Below are 12,586 nucleotides of genomic sequence, written 5' to 3'. Positions count from 1 at the left end.
CGCGTTCCTTTCTCACTCGGATTCCCGCGAACCATACGTGCCATGATTTGGGACTGGAATTGCACAGAGACCCGGCGGATTTCTCAAAGTTCAAAGCGGGTAGCATTCCACGGTAGTCTGGCAAATGAAAAACGGGAAAGGGTGGGTGCAGTGATTTCATCTTGCTGATTGAGAAAGAGCTGCTACCCATTTAAAATCATTTCTGCAGCACATTCCCTCCTCAAAGGAAGGGCTGAAGCGATTATTTCGTTTTTTTGTGTGTGTGTTTTTTTAAAAGATTTTATTTATTTGACAGACACAGCAAGAGAGGGAACAGAAGCAGGGGGAGTGGGAGAGGGAGAAGCAGGCTTCCTGCTGAGCAGGGAGCCCGTTGCGGGGCTCAATCCCAGGATCCTGGAATCATGACCTGAGCTGAAGGCAGACGCTTAAAGACTAAGCCACCCAGGCGCCCCTTATTTCGTTTTCTATTATCAGTAATTTTGTATTTGCCAGCATTCTCCTTGGTCTGTAAATCTGAGAGCTAAAGTAATGTCATGTATCTCCGTATTTTCTGCATTGCCTTGCAGAGAGAGATTCAAATACGTATTTGAATTTAATTATTATTTCTCCTGGTCAGCTGCAAAAACTGCTTTTCTTGCTTCACCCCTAACATTTTTATCCCCTGAGCTACTGGGTTAGGTTTCCAAGGCACTGGGTGAAGGTGAGGGCCAATGGAGTCCACAGTATTTTGTTTCCTATTGGCTAAGAAGCAAGAACTTTCGGCTTAAATTAAAGCAACAAGGAAATTGGAAAATGTTTCCTAAAGAATTATGTGAATTTTGCAAGCAGAGTTTGTGATTTTGCCAGCCACACACTGACGTTTCAAACTGCTTCAAACCAAGATCTCAGCCCCATGACTCAGCAGCTGAATCAGCTTCTAAGCTTTATAACTCTAAGGAAATCAGACACTTAGAGCTCATGTTCAGAGCAATTCTAAGGCGTGGCCCTGAAAGGGATCCAAAACAATCTCTTTTATTTTACACGAACATGGTGAGAGCGATAAAGAAGAAAGACGAGGCTCTCTGACCAGACCCCATGAACCTAGCAGGAAATCAAATGGAGAACCTGGTCTCAGCTGTTGTTGCAACATTCTTGGAGGCCACAGCATAGCGTCCTGAGCCAGCACTTCGACCTCAAATTGTAGCTCAGATGTTAATGATTGGTAGGGATGCCCTCAAATGTTTTCCCAAATCCACAGGCTGCCAAATGCCCTCCCTGTCTCCACAGGTCCTGAGGCTTTGTTAGCAGGCCATGGAGCTCACATTTGTCTGCCGTTCAGTGCAGGGGCATATTTACCTTGTTACGAGGGTTTAGTTATTAGCGATCATGGACAGGATGCTCGTGGGGCAGTTTTTGCAGGGGCATATCAAAAGCACTCACCTTCCTGGTGGGCAGGGAGGGGATATGAGTATCCATGCTGTTATCAGACGACCACACACATGTAGCTCCTGGAAGACATTTGCTGACACCAGGATTGAGGGAAGGTGAATCTGCAGCAGCCTATGACCTACCTGGGTTACTGATTCTATCTGTGGCCCATATATGCACCTCTGGTTGGAAACTGTTGGCTGGCTGAAAAAGAGACATAGCTCTTTGAGAAGGCCAGTCTCTAGCCAGATAGGAAACTTCAGTGTTGGATAAGGGCCCTAAGGGCGGTAAGAGATCAGAGGAGAGAAGAGGCCATCACGGGCTCTACGTGAATGGCCTCTCCTCATTAACAGACTGTGAGGCTTTTGTGCTTATTCTAAGTATTCCACATATGCCAAAAACTGCATAAAGTGTATCTGGTGTAAAGATTAATAATTTAATGTCTGTGTATCCATTACCAGCTTAAGAAATGGAACATCAGCAATGCCGTTAACGTCCCTGTGTATTCTTCTCTGGCCCCACTTATCTTATCCGCTATCAACTATCCTTGTGTTTGTCGTTCCCTTGCTTCTCTTCAGTTGTTACATAGTTTTTTTGAACTTTACATAAATGGCATCATACTGCTTATAGCCTTTTGCTACAGTTCTTTTTGGCTCAACCTGACGCCTGTAAGCGCCATCATAGATGGTTCATTTTCAGGGCTGTGTGGTGTTCCATTGTGTGAATATCGCACTTTTTTTTTTTTTTTTAATATATCAGTATACCTTTGGGTGGTTTCCTGGTTCTTTTTTTCTGTTAGTATCAGTAGTGCTGCTCTGAACCCTGTTGCAAATGTCTCCTGAGCACAGGTGCAAGGGTTTCTCTAGGAAACCTTGGACATACACCTAGATGCGGGTCGTGGGTATAAGCATCTTCAACTTTGTTTTCCAAAGTAAGTATCTTGTACCTCCATGCACTTCCACCAGCAGTGTATATGAGTTCTGACCCAGTATGAAAGGAAATTCCACTCTTCCCTTGCAGTTTTTGCTAGAAATTTGATTCTCAACTTACCACCCTTTTCCAGTCCTTCACAAAGAAACCCACATGTCCCTCTACCTTTATGGCAGCTTTGAGGGCACATCCTCGGGCTTCCTGCTGTCAACAGCCCCCTCCTCTGCCTTCTTCAGAGGTGACTTCACAAAGTCAGCTGGAAGAAGGAGGGATTGGGTGAGACATGGATTTAGGAAGACAGAGCACGGTATGGTTGTTAAACAAAGTCACTGCTAGGAGGGAATTTATCTAGGGGTGCGCAGAGGAGAGGAATAAGGAGGAGGGGGGACTAAAGATTTAAAAAACCCAGGGAAGTTGGGCAAGCAAGGAGCAGGCACCCTTGAGCAGCGTTCCCCTTGGAGGAGCTCATGAAGGAGAGCAAGTGGGGACTGGAGGCTTGGTTTGAAAGGGCTCTGATGGAGCCTCTGTGCCTCAACTCCTTTATCTGTGGAATGGATGTGATAATAGCAACCTCAGGAGGCTGCCTGGAACTGTATAGTTCTTATCAGTGTGAGACTCATCTCTTAAAGCTGAAGACCTGCCAGCCACCGATATCTCTAAGAGCAGCTGTGACAGGTCCCTGGGGCACTTTTCTTTTTATCCCTATCTGTCCCCACCCTCTTTTTCTCCCAGTTCTTAAGGTTGTCACTGGAAGGGAGGCCCAGGCAGCTGTAGCCTTGGCCAAAAAACCCTACTTGTGTGGCCAGCACAGAGGGCTCCTGCCTGTTAGCTGGGCCGGTGGCACTTCTGGAGGCGAGGAGTGCAGGACCTTCAGATGGCCCACTCTGAACTGCCAGTCCCTGCGAAGGAAAGAGAGGTCCGAGGACGCAGTGTGAGCTCCCGATGGAAAAGCAGGAGCTGAGTTCTCCCTTCGGAAGGGAGTGGCCCCTTGTGATTCACCGAGAGTAGGGTTTCCATGGGGCTTTACAAGGACCGCAAGATAATGAGAAATTCTCCCTCCACCTTTCACAGATGGATGCACTGAGGCCTTATCACCTGCCAGGTGTAACCCATTTCCCTGTCAACAAGACCATGAACAGGTTCCGTGTGGTCACCTCCATTATCAAAAGCACGGGGAGGCTGGCTGACTTGCCCGTGCCCGCAGCTAGTGAATAGAGGCACCAAGGGGATCAGCTCTTCCCCCAACCACTTGGCATCCTGCTCCTCCAAGAGGAAGTTCACCTTGTCCTTGGATTTTAATGAGCTGCCACAACACTGAACTTAGTCCAAGGAGCCTGCCCTTAACTAGGGTTATCTACCCAGGACTGTAACTCCCTCATGGAATTTAACTGTAACAGTTTCACATTGAGAAACAAGACTCATGAAGGTTCCTTATCCGCTAGATACTGTAATTCTCTCCAGAAAGTTCGGAGCCGGAAGGAGAAGGCAGCTTGCAGAATCAGAGCACCTGTTACATTGTATTGCAGTTTGAGTTCCAATTACAAAATGTCCCCAGCCCCATACTCATGGTGGCATTTGCTGGCATTTCCTAAACAAAAGGGTAGAAACTCTCTCTGATTTTCCACAGACCCTTTACAGTTCCCTTGAAAAGCCAAAGTCCCTGGACCTCCTATACTGGAATTCCCTGGCTGCTCTTTTATTCTTTGTGTGATTGCTTCCTGATGGTCAGGAAAGTGGACAGAATGGATTTCAGCGCAGAGTTGTCAGAGCCTGTCAGGATCGTCTTGTGGCTAGAAGGGCCGTGCAGACTGGGTCGATTTATAACTGGCTGAGTGGGTCTCCTGAGGGGCTGATCCCAAACTGAAGGCTCGCTTCTTGATGAGGGTGGCGAGGACATGCGGCTAAAAAGTCACAGGTCATCAGAGCTGGGCCGGACAGTTGCGTGAGTGAATGGCTGACTCAGGATTTGCCCCAGACAGGCCAAAGCAAGATGCAGGGGTGATAAACTGCCCCCTCCTGAGGAGTTTCTGAGTGCCTGCCATGCCCACAGCACTCATGGAAGGATTTCTCAGATAGGGCAGGTCGTTACCACCGCGTGCAGCCACCTGGAGCGAGGATCAGCACCAGAAGTGGCCAATGAGTTGGCCTGGCCTGAGAACTCTGCCCGGTAGGAGATGGCCTGTGGGTGACTGGCCAGCCAAGTTTGAACTCAGGATATACAAAGAGAATGATCTGATGGTGGAAAGACACAGAACAGACCATAAGTGGTCTTGGGGTCATGGGGACCTCAAAGAAACAGTCATGAGGCTGGAAAGTCCATGAGGAAACAGACTCCATGAGGTGGTGAGAAGTAGTATGGTGTCTGTTGGTTTAAGTCCCACCCTAATCTACTATGACCTCATCTTAACTTGATTGCATGTGTAAAGGCCCTGTTTCCAAATAGGTCATGTTCATAGGTTTGAGGTGGACATGACGTTTTGGGGGACACTATTCAACAAAGTATAGCCTCCCATCTTGCAGGGTCTCTCCCTGTAGCCTCTCATGATTCCATAGTCGAGCCCAGTGGTTGACAAACTGGCTTGTGGGCCAAATCTGTTTTTGTAAACAAAGTTTTACTGGTCGCAGCCGTGGCCCTTTGTTTACATACTGTCAGCGGCGGCTTTCAAGACGCAAGGGCCAAGTTGAGTAGTTGTGACAGAGACCACAAGGCCCACAGAACCTAACCTAACCCTTTATAGAGAAAGCTTGTCTCTACCCGCATCCGTTCCAGGTTCTCACACGGCGGCTGAGGCCCACGAAGCAGCCATCCAAAAGCACAAAGCTGATGGAGACACTTCTTGCTGATGTCCTGTTGACCAAGGCAGGTCACATGCTCAAGCCCAGCATCATTGTGGGTGGGGCTACCCGCAGGCATGGCTCCCAAAAGGCCTGCTCGTGGGGACCCCAAAGAAACAGTCAGCCACAGAGGGCAGCCCAGAAACGGGGAGGCTTGGTGAGGGGACTCTTGCCTGTCCAGGGCACAGACCATGGTGCGTGGTGGCTGCCTAGGTCCCAAGGGTGATAGCAAAGGATGCGTGAGAAGTGATGGGTTCCAGATATATTTGCAAACACAGCTGACGCTTTTGGCAGATGGACTGGATGTGGGCACAGCACACAATTATTTATTCTACCTCACCTACTTCCAAAAAGGACCTGAGAGATTCCTTGAAGAAAGCTGTGTGCAATAAAATCAACGCATACTAAATCAAGACTAGAAAGATCCATACCAAACGGTCAAGAGAATGGGCAAGCAGCCACTGGGGAGGGAAAAGCTTGGCAGCAAGGGCTGCCTTGGCCCAGAGGATACTTGTTCCTTGAGACATTTTGCTTCCATCTTAGGAATCAATGTGGTTATAATAAAAATTCAAAAATGTCAAAAGAAGAAAGATGGCCACAGTGGGAATGGTGCCCCTTTAGAGGCGGCACCCTTGGGTGGTGCATCCTCTGACCACACGTGTGCAGTGGTCCTGCTTGGGCACTGAGTGGGCTGTAAGCACGGGGCGTGTGATTGGCCACGGTAATACTGAATATATTACAGAAGATTTTGAAAAGACTTACTGATGAGTTCGCCTCTGCTAAAGCTGGGAAAGTAAGATTGTAATTGATTTTTGAGGGGGGTATAAGTAAAGTATTTACACTTAAAATAACGTGAATTTTAATACACTTACTTTTCAATTTTTAAAAAGATTTTATTTATTTGAGAGAGAGAGAGAGAGAGAGCACAAGCAGGGGAAGGGGCAGAGGTGAGAGGGAGAAGCAGACTCCCCACTTGGCAAGGAGCCCGACCCAGGGCTCGATCCCAGGACCCCAGGATCCTGACCTAAGCCGAAGGCAGATGCTTAACCGACTGAGACACCCAGGCGCCCCTTACTTTTCAATTTTTAAATAATTCCTCAACCACTTTAATGTCCTGGGGGGAAAAATCAACTATTATAAAACACATAAACACATGTATTTGGGGACATACATTTTTCCTCCTGTGCTGGGTTCCAATATTGCAGGTCCTCTTATTTAAAATTGTGGTATTTGGGTAACTAGCTGGCTCAGTCAGTGGAACTTGGGATCGACTGTAAGTTTGAGCCCTACGTTTTGTGTAGAGATTACTTGAAATCTCTGTGTGCAACAAAATAAAATTGCAATATTTTGCTTGTCGTGGATTTTGGTGTCAATTTTGATGTTTTAAGATATGACTTCTCTACATCACTGAGGTTTGAGCTCCCCCTTGAATTGTGTGCCCCAGACGAGCGCCTGCTTGCCTCCCCCTAATTCCTGGCCCAGATTGATATGGTAGCTGATGCTAAAGCAGGGTCAATAGAAGATTCTTTTTTTTTTTTAAGATTTTTTTTTTCATTTTATTCATTTGAGACACAGAGATACAGAGAGAGAGAGAGAGAGAGAGAGAGAGCATGAGGAGGGGGAGAGGCAGAGGGAGAAGCAGGCTCCCTGCTGAGCCAGGAGCCCGATGCGATGCGGGGCTCGATCCCAGGACGCTGGGATCATGACCTGAGCCGAAGGCAGACGCTTAACCATCTGGGCCACCCAGGCGCCCCTTCGATAGAAGATTCTTGTCCAGCCTACAGAGGACCCTGCTAGGGAGGCAGCGCGGGCGGCAGGCAGGACCACCCCACCCCCAGGAGCAGAGCAGACTTCGGGGGACTTGAGAGCTGAAAGAGAGTCTCGGGGAGGCTGGGGAGTCTCCTACAGCTGGATGTAGGAGAAAAATAGGAGGCAACATTTCCAGATGACACGTGGTTCCACCCCTGGGGGCTAGCTGTGCAGGGAGAGTCTCCCCAGACTCTGCCGTTGCTCCCTTGGCTCCGAAAGGCATGTATGGATACACATTTAAGGCAAATAAATATTAATTTACTGTCAACCCTTTTGAGATTTTAAAAGAACTTCAAGATGATTTGTGAATACTTGGGATTAAAACAAAAAAGAAGAAAACAAACAAAACCCCCAAGGCTGAGAACGAACACCCGCCACGGATTCCATTCATAACAAATGGATTTTTGGATCCAGGAAAAACAGAGATGCTTGGGCAAAGACAAAGATGCTTCTGTAACTTTCCAATTAAAGTGTCCCATTTGGATGCCATCCTGGGCCTCGCTAATGCAGTGCTTATGCACAGACTCCTGGCAGGGGAAGGGCCCCCGCCGGCCGTGCCAAGGTCCTTCTCTTGGTCCCATCCTAATGGTGTCCTTGGGCTCGCTCTAGACAGAAGCTTTTACTCCTGCTGCCAAACCCACAGATACCAGCTCCCCAGGCAGGAGCCTACATCTTGCCAGTGCTTCTTATACTCTGAGTTTAATTTATGCTCATTTACCCAAAGAGTCAATATATAGACTATGTCCCATTTACTGGGACATATTACCTGAAATACAAAGTCTGGCATTTTACCTGAAATACAAAATCAGGAGCCTCGCTTAGCACCTTGGGGGGTGGGGGAGCAGGGAAGAGGCACCCACCTTAGCAGGCAGCATTACCCCCTGCCAGGAGAAATGCCTTGGGCCAGAATCTATGATAAATATGCCAGGAGAAGAGAATCAGAAGGGGGTAGGGAGGCATCAATTTCTAGCACTCATATTGATAATTTTTTTTACCTTTTAGAGAGGGTTACAAACCCTTTTGGGGTTTGAGGTTCTTGCCCAATAAAAGAATGTACATTTATGTGTTGATTCACACAGTTTTGGGTGTTCTTCGACTTGGATGGGGAGAGAGCACCACCTTCTTGTTTGCCTTCTGTGTGAGCGATTTTGAAAAGCTCTGCATGCAGCAACGGTTATTAAATGCCTTCCGGGCACCAACTCAGCGCTGGGGATGGAGTCCAAGGTGAGTCAGACGTAGTTCCTGCCTCTGAGGCAGGGGTGCGGGCTGGGTGGGACAGAACACACCCAGCTACGATGCAAAATTAAATGTTGAAGGGGTCTGCAATGTGGACTATGGCATGAGAATTATTTTGAGCTGAAGGCATTTGAAAATGGGATTTTTTTGTTGCTGTTCTGTCTCCTTTATCTGTCTAAAAGTAGAACCTCTTAAAGGAACTCAAATTGTCATAAGGAGCAACCAGGGAAGGTGGACTCTTATCGATAGACATTGTCACAAAATTCCCATCTGTTCTCCGCAGGGCCCTTCACTCCTCCCTTCCCCTGTCAAGTTCTAATCTCCTTAGTCATGTTTTTCTGTGAACTCCACTACATACAAAAATGAAAATCTGTCTTTTTTTTTTTTTTTAAGTTTCAGGTACATAACATAATGATTCAACAATTATATGTTACAAAATGTGTCTTTTCTCTCGCTGATCTGTCTTCTGTCAGTTTAATTTGCAGGCCCCCAATGACTAAACACAACAGAGTAGAGGAACGGTTTTTCCTCTCTGACAATGTCATACCTCGGGCAGCAACACCTCTGGTTTCTGATTTGTATTGAAATCTGATTCAGATTACACACCCTAAAGTTACCTTGCTATTCTTCTGCTGGTTAAGGTTCATTCAACAAATATTTATTGAGGGCCTACTATATGGGTAGGTACTGTTTTAGGAGCTGGATATGGAATAGAGAGCCAGGTAAAGTTCTTGCTCTCATGGCACTTATACCTTGATGTAGGAAAGCCATAAGCAAGTGAGACAAAGATAGTCAGTTGGCGGTAAATACTGTGAAGATCCTTAAAGCAGGAAGGGGAGTCGGAAAGGGAGTACAAGTGGGACATGTATGATCAAGGTGCTATGTGATCCATATAAATCAACTTATTAATATAAAATTCTAGCAGTTTATATGTTTAGAGACTCTCCCAGTTCTTAAAATAGGGCAGAGAAAGAAGCAGTTGAGTTTTTACTACTTCCTTTTAAAATTCCAAAAGTACTCTATACTAGTTATTAAGTAATTCAAGCAAAATAGAAGCATACTCATTTCCTGGGCTCCTGGCTCAGCAGAGAGCCTGCTTCTCCCTCTGCCTCTCCTGCTCCTCATGCTCTCCTGGCATTTCATCCCTATTTCAATTGCACTGTTAACAGTCTGGTGTGTGACCCTCCAGACTTTTTCTGCGTATGTTCCAAGAAACATATAGAGATGTATAAATACTTTTTTTTTTTAAAGATTTTATTTATTTTTTTGACAGAGAGAGACATAGCGAGAGCAGGAACACAAGCAGGGGGAGTGGGAGAGGGAGAAGCAGGCTTCCCACAGAGCAGGGAGCCCGATGTGGGACTCGATCCCAGGACCCTGGGATCATGACCTGAGCAGAAGGCAGACGCTCAACGACTGAGCCACCCAGGCACCCAAGAGATGTATAAATACTTTTTAAAAAGACTAAAATGGAAAATACTAGATGTATATACTTGTACTGCGTTTGCTTTCCTCCCCACCCCATTATATCATGTGTATATTTCTCAGTTCATCTATCCTTGCTCTTCTTAAGGCAACACTGAACATCAGAGTTTAAATATCACACGTAATTTAATTAGTGTCCTGCTGGTGGACATTTAGGTTGTTTCCAAATTTTCACTCTTTTTTTTTAAGACAGGGAGAGAGGGTGGGGGAGGGGCAGAGGGAGAGGGAGAATCTTAAGCAAGCTCCACGCCCAGCATGGAACCGAGGACCCAGGACTCAGTCTCACAATCCTGAGGTCATGGCCTGAGCCGAAATAAAGAGTCAGAGGCTTAACCAACTGCACCACCCAGGCGCCCCCATGAGAGTATTTCTGTAGGACAGATTTCTAAATTTGAACTGAACAAGAATCAGAATTTCTAGAATTTGAACAAATGGCATGAGTTTAGGGCGCCTGGGTGGCTCAGTTGGTTGAGCGACTGCCTTCGGCTCAGGTCATGATCCCAGGGACCTGGGATCGAGTCCCGCATCGGGCTCTCTGCTCCTTGGGAGCCTGCTTCTCCCTCTGCCTCTCTCTCTCTGTCTCTCATGAATAAATAAATAAAATCTTTAAAAAAAAAATGGCATGAGTTTATACCATTTTCATAGATATTGCTAAAGTGACCATACCAAGACCATGCATTGCTGCCCTGTCAGCAGAAGAGAACTCTCTTGTCTCTGCATCTCTCCCAACATTCAATAACACCAGCATTTTAATCTTTGCTAGTCTGTGAGGTGAAAAGCATTAACTTGCTTTAATTGGCATTTTTAGGAGCATTGGCTGAATTGAGCTTCTTTTCCTGCCTACTCCTCAGCGCTCCAGTCCTCTGAGCAGAGAGAGGGGCAAAGAAATTTGAGATTTGTTCTTCTGTCCGCAGGGCAGCCTCCCCTTTCACGGGCTGGGGGGGATTCCCTTGTGCTAATGAAGATAAGCTCCAAAATGTAAGCAAACTTAGTCTATTTTCCAGATGCAGATGTCATTTCTCCACATCCTATCTTCTGGGAAAGAAACGTGGAGCAAGAGGAGGAAGAGAAAGAAATAGTCCCTGGGGGTCTGCTGACCACTCAGGGACGGGGCCACAGAATTCCCTCAGGAGGGGTGGGAATTCTGCACTCAGCGGGAATTATCCAGGGATGAACCTTCTCTCCTTGCATGAGGATAACTTCCTTTTGGGATCCCCCAAACCGCACTCAGGGCCTTATTTCCTTCCTTTGAAGAAGGTCTCTTGGCAGCTTCTTTGCATGACTGGAATTCAGATCCCTGCGGTCTTGCTGTACCTAAGCCAGACCCGGGCACCTTCATGGAACAAAAGCAGGAGCCCAGGGACGTGAAGCGAAAGAGACAGTGGCCGTCCACCCAGAAGGACACCTGCCCGACACCATCCCGCTCGCCGGTCCTCTGAAGATTCTCCTCGACTCCAGTGTCTTCCATCCCGGTCACTGCCAGGCCTGCGGGACCTGCTTTCCCGCTGCTTCCTTCTGGGGGGTCAGGAAGAATCTGTGCCCATTGCTGAGGACCCCTGCGTTAAGCCATTCAGCTTCTGGTTTGGCTTCATGTCTGAAGTCTGTGAGGGGCGCGACAATTTTGGGATTTGGTTCAGAAATCTCAGGAACACCGGAGACAGACGCCACGTATTTTCGGCTTTATTATCTCCAATCTAATGGAGACTTCAAACATAACTGCAAAGTTCGGAGTCCGTGATTTCATCAGAGACCGGAACACCTCCTTAAAACGAGAAAGCCTAATCCTCTGTTTCGCTTCAAACGTTCCTTTTTCTTTGTATGAACTAACGTTAGCAATTTCAATTCTGTGTTCCAGTTCCTCAGTGGTAAGCTAACTTACTGTATGTATTTACATCAGAGAATTCTTCTGTTTGTTTGTCGTTCATTATTTTAGAGATTTTATTTATTTATTTGACAGAGAGAGATAGAGCACAAGCAGGGGGAGTAGCAGAGGGAGAGGGAGAAGCAGGCTCCCCACTGAGCAGGGAGCCCGATGCGGGACTCGATCCTAGGACCCTGGGATCATGACCTGAACCAAAGGCAGACCCATAACCGACTGAGCCACCGAGACGTCCCATCACCTTATTTTTTTAATAACTATCATTTCATAATTACATCTTGTTTAATATGAAGCTTCCTGGGATTATGTCCTATATATTTTCACTTTCTGATTAATTTTATGTGAAATTCCCCTGTGATTTTAGATCTGTAAGTTCTGACAGAATGTGCTGGAATGTATACACATTTCATAAGTGAGTCAGATACTTAGTAGGCACTCCATATTTATTAAAACATTTGGTTCATAAATATAGGTTTACTTAAGGCAAAAAGTAATTATTGGAATAATCATCCACTTTCTTCAAAACGTATCCGAATCGTGGTGTAACTTAATCCCAAATGTTTGTTTTATGTTTCAGTGATTCTCAGCATATTTTACAACTTTCATGGTGTTTCTTTATTCAGAAATGAAGAGGTTTTCTTGTTTTTTTAGCTTTTCTTCTCTCTTTTCTTTCTTTCTTTTTTCTTTCTTTTTTTTGCATCTAAGGGATGGATTACAGCCTTTGCATTCTGTGTAAGAGTAGGAGCAATATATTAATAACATAATAAATTTCTCTAGGGGCGCCTGGGTGGCTCAGTTGGTTAAGCGACTGCCTTCGGCTCAGGTCATGATCCTGGAGTTCCTGGATCGAGTCCCGCATCGGGCTCCCTGCTCGGCAGGGAACCTGCTTCTGCCTCTGACCCTCCCCCCTCTCATGTGCTCTCTCTCTCTCATTCTGTCTCAAATAAATAAATAAAATCTTTAAAAAAAAAATTTCTCTAATGTCATTTAAATGCTTATTCATAA

The sequence above is a fragment of the Mirounga leonina genome, unplaced genomic scaffold, assembly GCF_011800145.1.
Source record: "Mirounga leonina isolate KUSES-001 unplaced genomic scaffold, KU_Mleo_1.0 Mir_173, whole genome shotgun sequence".
NCBI classification, from domain to species: Eukaryota; Metazoa; Chordata; class Mammalia; order Carnivora; family Phocidae; genus Mirounga; species Mirounga leonina.
This window is presented reverse-complemented; position numbering follows the sequence as displayed.